General features: G+C 38.7%; 1 non-coding gene across 1 annotated transcript; it reads right to left on the bottom strand.

Annotated features, from left to right (window-relative positions):
- Positions 1–11070: 11070 nt before the first annotated feature.
- On the bottom strand, positions 11071–11141 carry TRNAG-CCC. Its single transcript has one exon. It is a non-coding gene; the product is annotated as a tRNA-Gly (tRNA).
- Between the last annotated feature and the right edge of the window lie 533 nt (positions 11142–11674).

Genomic DNA, 11674 nt, shown 5'->3' with positions numbered 1-11674 from the left:
AAAAAAAAAAAAAAAAAAAAAAAAGGTTGGCTTTCTGGGCAGGCTGTTGCCTGTTGCAGGGCAAAGTTCTATTCTTGTATATGGCCTGGCCATTGTCCATCTGTATATTCAGTCTCTCAGGACTGTTCTGATAGGGCACACCTCGGGGCTTTAAGGAAGCCTGCTCCCACCCCATGTTAGTTGAGTGGCTGAGTCTTCTGGGACCAAGACAGCATTCTCCTTGATGTGTGTGGCATGGAGAAGAGCCTGGGAAGATTGCTTGGGAGAAAAGAGAATGGTAAGATAAGGCCTAATTGGTTCTGTTCCAACTATTTAAAGGAGAAAGAATTTTATGCATGCTTGGAAAGTCATACTGGCAACAAATTCCTTGTTCAGCTAAATATTAGGCAAACTCAAGGGAGACTCTTGAGCTCTTGCTCCTTTGAAGTGGGGCCCTCAAGGGTTAATGATGTGTCGGTGCCAAGGAGACAGCGGCGTAAGTCAACACAGAGCATCTTTCCCCCTATTCAAACCTACCTGCCCTCCAAGGCCCAGCCCAGAGGCCTATCCCACCTTTCCAGAGGCCTTCCTAAAATATTCCCACTCATGAGGATCTATCCCACTTCTTGGAATTTCTATAGCATTTGTTGACATAATTTTTTCCCCAGCTCTTCATTCCAGTTAGCCTTACATGGTTACCTGACTGCAAACCCAGCAAGCAGAAATCCCATCTAACTGTTCTAAATTGCTCTAAATTCCTTTGGAACTCAGGAAAGTCCTGCATATCGTTGGCTTGCTAACTGCATGAGGGAGTGATGGAAAGAATATTCCTCTCTCTTTTTTTTAAGCTAAGAATATTCTCTCTCTCTTTTTTTTTTTCTTTAACTTAGTGTGGCCCTCAACTCTTCCTGCCTTCAGTGGAGAACTAGAACATCCCGCCTCCCAAGAGGTTTGGCTCCTCTTTCCTCCACCTCTGTCATGTCTTCCCTTCTGGCTCCAGTTCCCCAGTCATCTGTGTGTGTTTTCCTCTGGCCTGTCCCTTCCAAATCCTGGAATCTTCACTTTTATATCCAAGTTAAATAAAAATTCGTGTATGAAGAATTCAGAGCATAATAAATACATTGCAACCTGCAATTCCTACACTCTATTACCTGAATGGAGATGTTCAGATTCACTAGGCAGGTATTTATGAGAAAACATGAAGTTATCTTCCATTTTCTGGTGAAGGACTGTCTATTGGAGGTCGACTCCTATAATTTCTTGCCAGTTTGGCAAAGGTGCCCAATGTGTAAAGCCAATATCGACCACTGAATGTCTGCAAAGTCCTCCTCCTTGCTGGGGTCACCTGTGAGTTAAGATTTAAATAAAATTGTTGACTGGGTGCTGTGGCTCACACCTGTACCCCCAGCACTTTGGGAGGCCAAAGTAGGAGGACAGATGGAGGCCAGGAGTGTGACACCAGCCTGGACAACATAGTGAAACCCTGTCTCTATGAAAAATACAAAAATTAGCCAGGTGTGGTGGTGTGCACCTGTAGTCCCAGCTACTTGGGAGGCTGAGGCAGGAGGGTTACATGAGCCCAGGAGTTCGATACTGCAGTGAGCTGTGATTACACCTCTGCACTGTAGCCTGGGTGGCAGAATGAGACCCTGTCTCTAAAAAATTGTTTTAAAAAAATTGCCTTCATTTACATCTTCTGGGAAATATGACATCCTTCTCTCAATTTCTCTGAGGATTGTAAGGGGCTTACATTTCTCTATTTAATCCTGGTTGGAATTCCCTTGCTTCTGTGGAGTTCTCCCTCCCTGCTACATCTCATCTCCTGTGTGTGCAAGTCCATCTCTGAACCTGGTTATTCTCTACTAGGCACTGCCCTGATTGCTACACTCCCTCTCTGTACCATGCACACAATGGAGCATGTGTAAGTGGTGGTTGTTGACCAAAAGTTTGAGACAACAAGAGAAGTTATATGGCATCACAGCATAGCAAACAATTTTAACTTGGATACTGTGATTTATAAAGTCGTCCTCAGCTATTTCTGTCTTTGGTGGAGAAGCAGAACATCCCACCTGCCGTGAGGTTTGGCTCCTCTTTCCTTCACCTGTCATGTTTTCCTTTCTGGCTCCAGACCCCCAGTCCACTGGGTGTATTTTCCTTCACTTTTATACCCAAGTTAAATAAAAGAACCATTTCTCCTCAGGCAGAATCCCATCTCTAAATCTTAGAATAATATACCACACACACACACACACACACACACACACACACATATTTCTCTCTATGCTACACAAATACTTTAAAACTTAGTTTACCTAATAAGCACATAGGTGTTGGCTATATTAGTCTTTGTGTTTAATTTCCTGTGTGCTTGAAATATTTCAAATTTAAAAATTACAAGGAAAATAAGTGAGAAAAACTATGGACCCCATGATCAATTCTGGACATAGAGGTCTGGTGGTATGGAAAGTCTAATTTATTTACTTACAAACATCTAGCTTACTGTGTGCCACATACTTTGCAAATAACTATTAATTTAATCCTCATTCTAATCTTATGTGGTTGTTATTACTACTATTCCAATTTTACAGATGAGAAAACAGGAAAGATAAGTACTTTGGGCAAGGCCACGTGTTTGTAAGTAGTAAAGGCAATATTTACATCCAGGCCATCTGGCTCTAGAGGCTACACCCTTAACCACTTGCTTCTGTTGTCCAGGCTAGAGTGCAGTGGTGTGATCATAGCTCACTGCAACCTCAAACTCCTGTGCTCAAGTAATCCTCCTGCCTTAGTCTCCCAAGTAGCTGGGACTACAGGCATGTGCCACCACAACACAGATAATTTTTCTCTATTTTGTAGAGAAGCGGTCTTGCTCTTGTTCAGGCTGGTCGTGAACTCTTGGCCTAAACTGATCCTCCTGCCTCGGCCTCCCACCTCCTGCTTCTAGACAGTAGTCCCTGTGGTCCTGGTATACCAATGAGATTCAACGGTGGTGGGGCACTGGGACAGTGGAGACTCAGGGGGCTGGAAGGACGCAGTAAGCTCTTAGTGGTTCTTGAGGAGCAGTTAAGAGTGCCAGCAAAGTTCTTCACAGATCTAAGAAGTATTGGCTGATGTAATCAGGCTGGATGGCGGGGAGGAGGAGAGGAAGGGAAGACCTAGTGGATGGCTAGAGGCTGCCTGCCGACAATCATGACTGTGGTAGCAGCTGCAAAGGAGGTTGCAAGATTTGTTATGGATGTTAAGTAGGGCTGAAGAGCCACCAGGTGCCACATAGTACAGCAACTTCACACTAAAAATGTAGAAGACACTTGCAAAAGAAAGAGTTCCTTTCTTGTGATTGCCCATGGCTTTGGTTCCTCTCAGATACCTGGAGCAATAAACAGGCACCACTTCCTTCGATCAGAGGTACAAGACATCTGGCCTACAAATGGAGAGTGAGGGGAGCTAATAACATGGACTTTCTGACATCAATTTTTTTGCCTGCTCAGAAGCCTTTTAAAAATTGTCTCCCCTTTTCTGCTGTTCTTCCAGTTGGGGTTATATGACAGGTAAAGCCTGGATGTTTTATTATGAATTAAAGAATTAAACAAAAAAAAATCCAATATTTTATACTTATCAGTTCAAAATACCAAATGACTTTGTAGTCCATTTTAAAATTCTTTTCATAATCTCCTATGCAGAATTGTTAAAATAAGAAACTAATTCAAAAGACTAGAAAGCTACTAGAATAAAGGAATATACCATTTTGTTTCAAGCACAAGTAATAGTTTAAGAGTCACTGGGAATTATTTTCAAGAATTTTAGAGCAAGGAGGCAACCTCAAAATTCATTACAACTATTTTGTTTAAGAAAATTAGAGAAAATAAAAATTGTTCAATTCCAACTAATAAAACACTAAATGGGAATTCTATTACAAAGATCAATGTTGACAAGCATTGAAATGTGGTTAGAAAAAGTAGCTTGCACTCAAGAGTAGAGCAAACAAATGAAAAACAATGTGCATTTTACTTAATTTGTATCCAGAAAAAAACTGTAACTTTTTGAATAAAAAGAATCTAAGCATATATACATGTTATCAGCCTTTATACTTCAAGGAATAAGAGTATAAATACCAGTCTAAGTATGTGAATAGACTGGAGTTTAGATTTGAATAATAAAAATCTAAGCTTTTGAGTGTTCAAAATCCAAAATTTATGAAAAGTGGCAAAGGTTAACCTAGCTAGCTTTTTCTGTAGCTAGGCACCCATGAACATTTTGCCTACTGATCTTTACCCAGGGAAGTATTAATATATGATCAGACAGGGAGAGAGGACAGCAACAAAATGTAAACTAATGCAGAGGATTTATATTCCAGTAGATCAACTGGGGTTTATATCCTTGCTTTGCCTCATTTCCTCATACAGGAAATGAGAAATATGCCTTGCTTATGTTTCTGTTGAGCATTTGTGATAATGCATTAAAACAACACATAGCAAGTATTCCATACATGCTACTACTAGGCTAAGGAAGGAGACCTAGATCAAGAAAAGACTGGTTTTAAATTTCCCATCATTTTCCCCTGTCTTTCCCTCTTAGCTTTCTCTATGGGTAAAGGAATCTTGTCTCCTTTATCCAAAGCCTACTGATATTAAATGTGATAGAAGAATAAAAAGGATGAAAATGTTTGTTTATTCCATCTATATGACATGTAGATGACCTTGCAGCATTAGGACAAAAGTTTAACAACATTTTAAGATCTAAGGCAACCAATCAAAGCCAATTAACAAAACAATTAACTTTTTAAAATGCCAAGTAAAAAAAGAGTTAAATTGGAAAGAATGAGAAAGAAAGTAGCAGATACACATATAAATATACATGATTTTCTTTTCTGGAGAAAAGAACACCAAAATTTACAGGAAGGAGAGACTGTGGGATAAAAGGATTTCTCTTCAGTACTGTCTTTCCCATTAAAAAATTTTAAATTTGTCTTTTTATACATATTATGATTCAGAGTTAACAACTAGATGAATAAGTTTAATGTTTTCTCTACACATTAAGGTGTGATAAATAGGAATTGCCTAAATGTAAGAAAAACTTATATCACAACCTTTAAAAATAAAGTAAAAGACACTTTCACAGTATCAAATATCTATTATTTTTATGTCATTTCCCAATCTAAGTGTAGTAACTGAATTTATTAGCCACAAGTAATGGCTTTAAGTTATATGTAAAAACAGAATAAAGTAAAATACTCTTATACCCATAAGCATTTTGCAGTTTTTACAAGGTCCAATCTGGCTAAAGAGCTGAAGAATTATAGCTTTTCTGTAGGATTTTAATATTTCAGAATAAATATTAAATAATATCTAAGAAGTGAGAATCAATGGGAAAAGTCATTAATGCAATTAGTGAAACCATGACAACTCTGCCAGGGATAGGATTTCACATCAATTTAATCCATATTTTTGAGGCTGATAACTAAGCTCAGATAGTTACAAGACTGGAAACTGAAACACTTAAAATATTCCTTTTTATTTATTATTTATTCCCCCACCCCCAGTTCCAGAATGCATAATTATCCCTTTTTATTGATACAGCTCTAGAAAATCAACCTACAGCTGCACAAAATCAACCTACAAATAAAATTTATAAAGCAGAATGCTACATTGGGTTTATTTCCTGACACAATCACCACACAAAAACACAGAATTTGATAATGAGGCCCCTGTGAAAATCTGAGTAAAAAGCATGAATGAATAGGTTTTTACCTAATGATAAATTCTATTAAGAGTAGGGATTTTTATTTTTACTCATATCTACTGTCTAGAACACTGTCTGGAACATTGCAAGTGCTCTATAAATATTTTTAAAGAGATAATTGTACTCGCTCAAATTGACTTCTGAACATTTGAAATTTGTCAGGAAATTATCTCATTTTGCCTCAGTTACCCTAGGGGAAAAAGGTTAGTTATATCTTTTACTAATTATGAGATTGTGTAGACTATTATGTGCTTGTATATGTACCATGTATCAGCATTCTAACTTTAGTATTATTTAATAACTGTCTACTCTTCACAAAGGATAGTCTGTTGCATGAGATAGCTGAAACTGCCTTGTTCATTAACTAGTACTTCCTTTACTTGGCTTGAACAAATGTATCTAGTACTATGCCTGCCTGCAGATGTCTTAAGCAATATGCATGCTCTCAAGATTGTTTTTATTTTTACTGGTAGTTTACAATAAACTGACATTTTAAACAACTGATATTACACATTTGTAAATAAACCCACTTATTACTGATGCCATTCTCACATGCCACATCCAATCCATTGGTAATTCCTATTGCCCTATTTTCAAAACATATCCAGAATCCAACCACTTTTCATCACTTCTACCGGAACTAACTACTGTTACAGCCATCATTTTATCTCTCACCCGAACTGGCTCCCTTTCTAGGCTACTTGTTTCTGCAGTTTTAAAGGTTAAGACAGATTATACCACTCCTCTGCTTAAAACCCTCCTATGGCTTCCATTCCTACTCAGACAAGACATAGCCCTCAAAAAGCCCTGTATAATCTGGTATCTTCTACCTCTCCTACCATCCCTACTTACCATACCAACCTCATTTCCTACTCTTCCCCTAAGGCTACCACAAGCACATCCCCAAGGGCCTTTGCACTAGCTCTTTCTAAATGTCACTTACAAAAGGGTGACCTTCCCTTACCATTCTCTAAATATCCACTCCAAGCTCCCTACCCTGCACTATATGTAATTTTTTTTTCTCTTTTTTTTAGAGACAGGGTCTCACTGTTACTCTAGGCTGGCACATGGTACACGATCATAGCTCACTGTAACCTTGAACTCCTGGGCTCAAGTTATTCTCCCACCTCAGTCTCTGGAGTAGCTTGGAATATAGGCACACACCACCAGTCCTGGCTAATTTTTTAAAAACATTTTCTATTATTTGGTCTTGCTGTGTTGCCCAGGCTGGTCTCAAACTCCTGGCCTCAAGCAATCCTCTTGCCTCCGCCTCTCAAAGCACTGAGATTACAGTATTGAGCTATCCCACTCAGCCCTTACACAAGTTCTCAAAAGGCCTATTATATTTACTGTTGTTATCCCCAGCTCCCAGAACAGTGATAGTCATGTGGTATGCCTTCAATATTACTGAAAGAATTTAATGTTCCTAGCATATTCTTAATTACTAATAGTTATTTGGAAGCATCATAAGTATTCTCAAATAAATATCTCAGTTTGGTCAACTTTACCTTAAATCTAATCTTTGGATGAGAGCAAACGAGCAAACTCAACTCAATACAAAAGAGATGCTATATCATACAAATTACAAGGCCAAAAGTATATGGAGAGGAGTGGGTTGGATAAGAAGAATTAAAGATAACTACAGGGTTCTCTAAATATCTCTAAATATTTAGAGAAAGGCAAGGCATACATTTAGAATGCAGTGATTATTTAGTTGTAAGCTTTTAAATTGGTCTACAATTTATAGACCTGTAATCTTAGCAAATGTGATAGCCACACAATAACTGTACAGCTATCTCAAAAGAGAGTACTCATATGCATTTGAGAGTAAATCACAAAGGTTGTGTCTGGATTTGAGGAAATTAACTTCCATCAAGTAACACCAGCAATATTTTTCTAGTCCAGTGTATAGCTTTTAATTTACAAGTTCAATTTTTTAAAGTGACCAAGACTAATTCATACTCACTATACACATATTTTTATTTCACTATAGAAAATTTCAAGAATATACATGAGTATGGTAGTATGTATACATCACTCATCCACTCACTACAGAGGTGTGAACTTTTAACTCGGTACTCATCAAAATGATCTTGTATTATAAACTTCGAGAAAGTTTGCTTCACAATATGTTTCCAAAGTGTTACTGACAAGAAATTGAATACTGGCAATCTCTAACTTAACACGTGATGCTGAACACTCACATGTGGCAAATAAAGGTATTTCCTCGAAGTCATTTAGGTACAATGCTGATACTAACAGTCAGACTCTATTTTATATTGAAGAATGAATAAAATCTTGATTCATTGCTTGAAATTGTATCAGTTCTTTAAAATAATTTATGGATTACTTACCACAGACAGACACTCTGATAAGAATATGTTAAAAGCCCCTCACTTCCAGGGTCATTAAAGCAAACATTTTACAGTTAAAGTAAAAACACTGGTGGGAAAATTTAGGGATTACTACCTTCATATTTAATCAAGATTGGCCTGACTCGAAAGGTGGGATTTTTTTTGTTGAGGGAGGTAGAAGGGAAGAGACAGGATATTTTAGAGCATGGACTACTTTGGGGAAAAGATTCTTGGATAGGATGTTCTAGTGATGTATATAAGGCAAAATAAGTCATAAGTGTAACAAAAAGCTGAGGACAGTAGAGTTGCAGGAAGTAAAACAAAAAGGTATATGATTTGGGGTGAGTTACTCAAACTCTAAGCTTTGCTTTTCCTCAGCTGCAAAATGGAGTACTTTACACCAGAATTCTGATGAGGATTAAATGAGCATGTAAATCACTTAACACCAAGCGCTGCATACAATAAGCATTCAATAACTATCTGTGAATAAAACTCTATTATATCTCTTGCAGTGATTGGTCCCTGTCCTCAAGCTAGTACTATTTAACTACCTGCTTTTGTAGACTGGCTGGAGAAAGTTGAAGTTGTCTTCATTATTTGATATTCCCAAATCAACCTACTAAAAATGTTAAGTTACCAGATATTTCTGGCAGTTTCTGAAATTAAAAAATTTCAAAATAATATTAAGAATCTTAAATTTAGACTGGATATGGTGGCTTATGCCTGTAAATCCCAGCACTCTGGGAAGTCGAGACGGGAAAATTGCTGAAGTCAGGACTTCCAGACCAGCGTGGGCAACAAAGGGAGACCCTGACTCTACAAAAATATGAAAATTAGCCTGGTGTGCTGGCGCATGCCTGTAGTCCCAGCTACAGAGGCTGAGCCCAAGAGTTCAAGGCTGCACTAAGCTATTATCGCACCACTGCACTCCAGCCTAGGGTGACACAGTAAGACCCTGCCTCCTAAAAATAGAAAAAAAAAATTTAATTTAAATACGTTATAAAAGATGAGGGGAACTTTAAACCAATACTCTGTTGACTGTCATGCTTCTGGCTCTGAGGCAAAGGGATAAAAGTTTCCATTAACATCATGAGACTAATAATTTTTTTTAGGGAGTACTCACCTACAGATACAATCTTTCCAAAAACAAAGGTCATGCCCTCATTGCTGCGCTCTGTTGAAAAGCTACTTCAAAGTAACAGATTATCAGACAAACTGGCAAAAAATTCATTAATCTATTAAGAAAACAAGTGTAACCATATTTCCCACACAGATTAGAAATAGCAACATAAAAGTGAAAAATTTTTGGAGGTGAAAAAAAGAATTATTAATACATTGTACTTCAGAACAGCTTTAATATGTAGAGTTGCAAAGAGAAACCTAAAATTTTATTTTTAATGCATAGAGCTCTCAAATTGCCAATATTCCAAAAATAAAAACAAAAATCTAAGTCAAGAACTCACTGAGGTTTTTCCTTTTTCTTTTTTTTTCTGAGAAATGCAACAAAGGCAGAATCACCTCATCTGATAATACTTTGAAAAACAAAGGATGCCGTGGGGAAGGCTACCTGCCAAAGAAATATCCAAAGCTCAGATAACTTAACACTAACTTTAAAAATCCTCAGACTTGACTCAATATGTTAAGGTATTTATCCATTGTTGCTTCATAAAAACTGCGCGTTCGTTCAGCAACATGTCAATCACAAGAGTAGCGACTATAAAAATGTATTAAATCCACCTCTCCTCGATTGATATATACCTCCGGATGAGATTTCCATTTCTATAAAGCACTTTCAAAATTCTTGGGTTGTCCAGTTAGGCTTTTTGATAGGGGGTGCTACAGAAGGAAAGCGAAAGTGAGGTTAAAAATGCTTGGCTTTTTTCGAGCTGTCAACTGCGAGAATAAAGTTTACCTCACAAAAAATGAATACAAGCAGCCTCAAGAAAAAAGATCTTATCACCGAAAAGAAAAAGAAAGGAAGAGTTTCAGGAGGAAGTTAAAGTAAAATTAAAGGGAGACGGCTGTAAAGATAAAAGGAGGTTAATCCAAAAGGGGGCGGGGCGGGGAAAAAATAGAAGGAAAGACCGCAATGGGACAAAAGGAGGGTTCGCTGGGTTCCAAAAAGAGGTTTGAATGAAAAAGTCTTTTCTCCAGGTCTAAGACCACAGAGGGCCCGTGGCGAGGCCAAAGGCCACGCAATGGTGTCGTTAAGGTGAAGGGATTAATTTCCAGAGTGGCGCCTCCTCTCCCCTCCACTTTAGCCTCTCACAGCCCCGGTCTCGGTTCTAAGCATCCAGGTGTGTGCTGAGGAGAAAAGAACCACGATATCGCGGCATCCACGGAGAACAATAGGCTGGGGAGCGGCGCAGGGCCGAGGCCTTCCCTCCGGGACGACCACCATCCCGCCTCCCTCATCGCTGCCCCAGACTCACAGAGTCTTGGGCATCTCGTCCTCCATAGCTGCTGCTGTCGCGGCGGCGCCTCCGGATCCAGCTCCCTTCCCTTCACTACCTCCCAAATCGTTTGAGCGGCTATGGCTGCGGAATAGCGGGGTTTTTCCGGCTGACCGCAGGTTCCTCCACCTCCTTTTTCGCCTGTAATTACACTAAATTTCCCCGCCCGACGCGAACAGTGAGGTTACCTAGTCCTGTACCTAGGAGCAGCCGGCGAAGTGACGCGAGCCGCGCAGGCGCAGAATAACCTTGCACGATCAACCTCCCGGCCGCCAGGGTACACCTCAATCCATAGGTTCACTACTTGCGCAGCCGCTCTTCCACCAGACGCGAGGGATGTCTCAGACTGCGCAGGCGCAAGGATTAATTCTTTCAGGACTTGGGTGAACTTTTTTGTGTACCAGCTCCAGCTCCGAATGATTCAACGGTGAATAATAATGAAACAGTAATATGCAAAGAGATTAAGAATCCTAAATATTTCCATAGGGGGATAGATTTATCCGACTCGTCAAGTTGTCTCATTTTTGGAGGGGGGAAAAACAAGCTGCGCCGCCCGGGAATCGAACCCGGGTCGCAAGAATGGGAATCTTGCATGATACCACTACACCAGCGGCGCTGTTGGCGGCGCTTGCTAACATAATTTGTAATCAGTATGTACAAGAACACGCTCATTTTCACGTGAAGATGACTTTCATATATTATTTATTTAAAAATCAGAGTTTATCGACAGTGTATAATCTGCTGTTTTTCACTGATACAAAAAACCATTTATCTTCTCTCATCCCAATACAGTTCAATGGATGTTTGTACTTTTTCTGTACAGAACAATCTTAATTTAAAAATTTTTACTTAGAAAATCAAGTTTTCATTAAGAAGAATTTGCTGTGGTGCTAACTAAATATTTGAGAGAGAGAAAAATATATCCAGATGCCGGATTTTTAAAATATTTGCATTTCTTTGATATATAGAACGTACATTGAAAATTATTTAAGAAAAAATTATTTAATGCAAATTGGTCACAAGAATCTTAAAAGTAAATGAGTCAGAAAATGTAGTCCTTTTTTAGGGGGCAGAGAAATTAGGGCTCTGAAACGTGGTTCATGGTACACATTATGCATTGCATAATGCTTTTTATAAGTTATAGAAATA

This window comes from Propithecus coquereli, unplaced genomic scaffold (assembly GCF_000956105.1).
Source record: "Propithecus coquereli isolate 6110/MARCELLA unplaced genomic scaffold, Pcoq_1.0 Scaffold243, whole genome shotgun sequence".
NCBI lineage: Eukaryota > Metazoa > Chordata > Mammalia > Primates > Indriidae > Propithecus > Propithecus coquereli.
The sequence above is the reverse complement of the archived record's forward strand: the minus strand, read 5'-3'. Positions and strand labels throughout refer to the sequence as shown.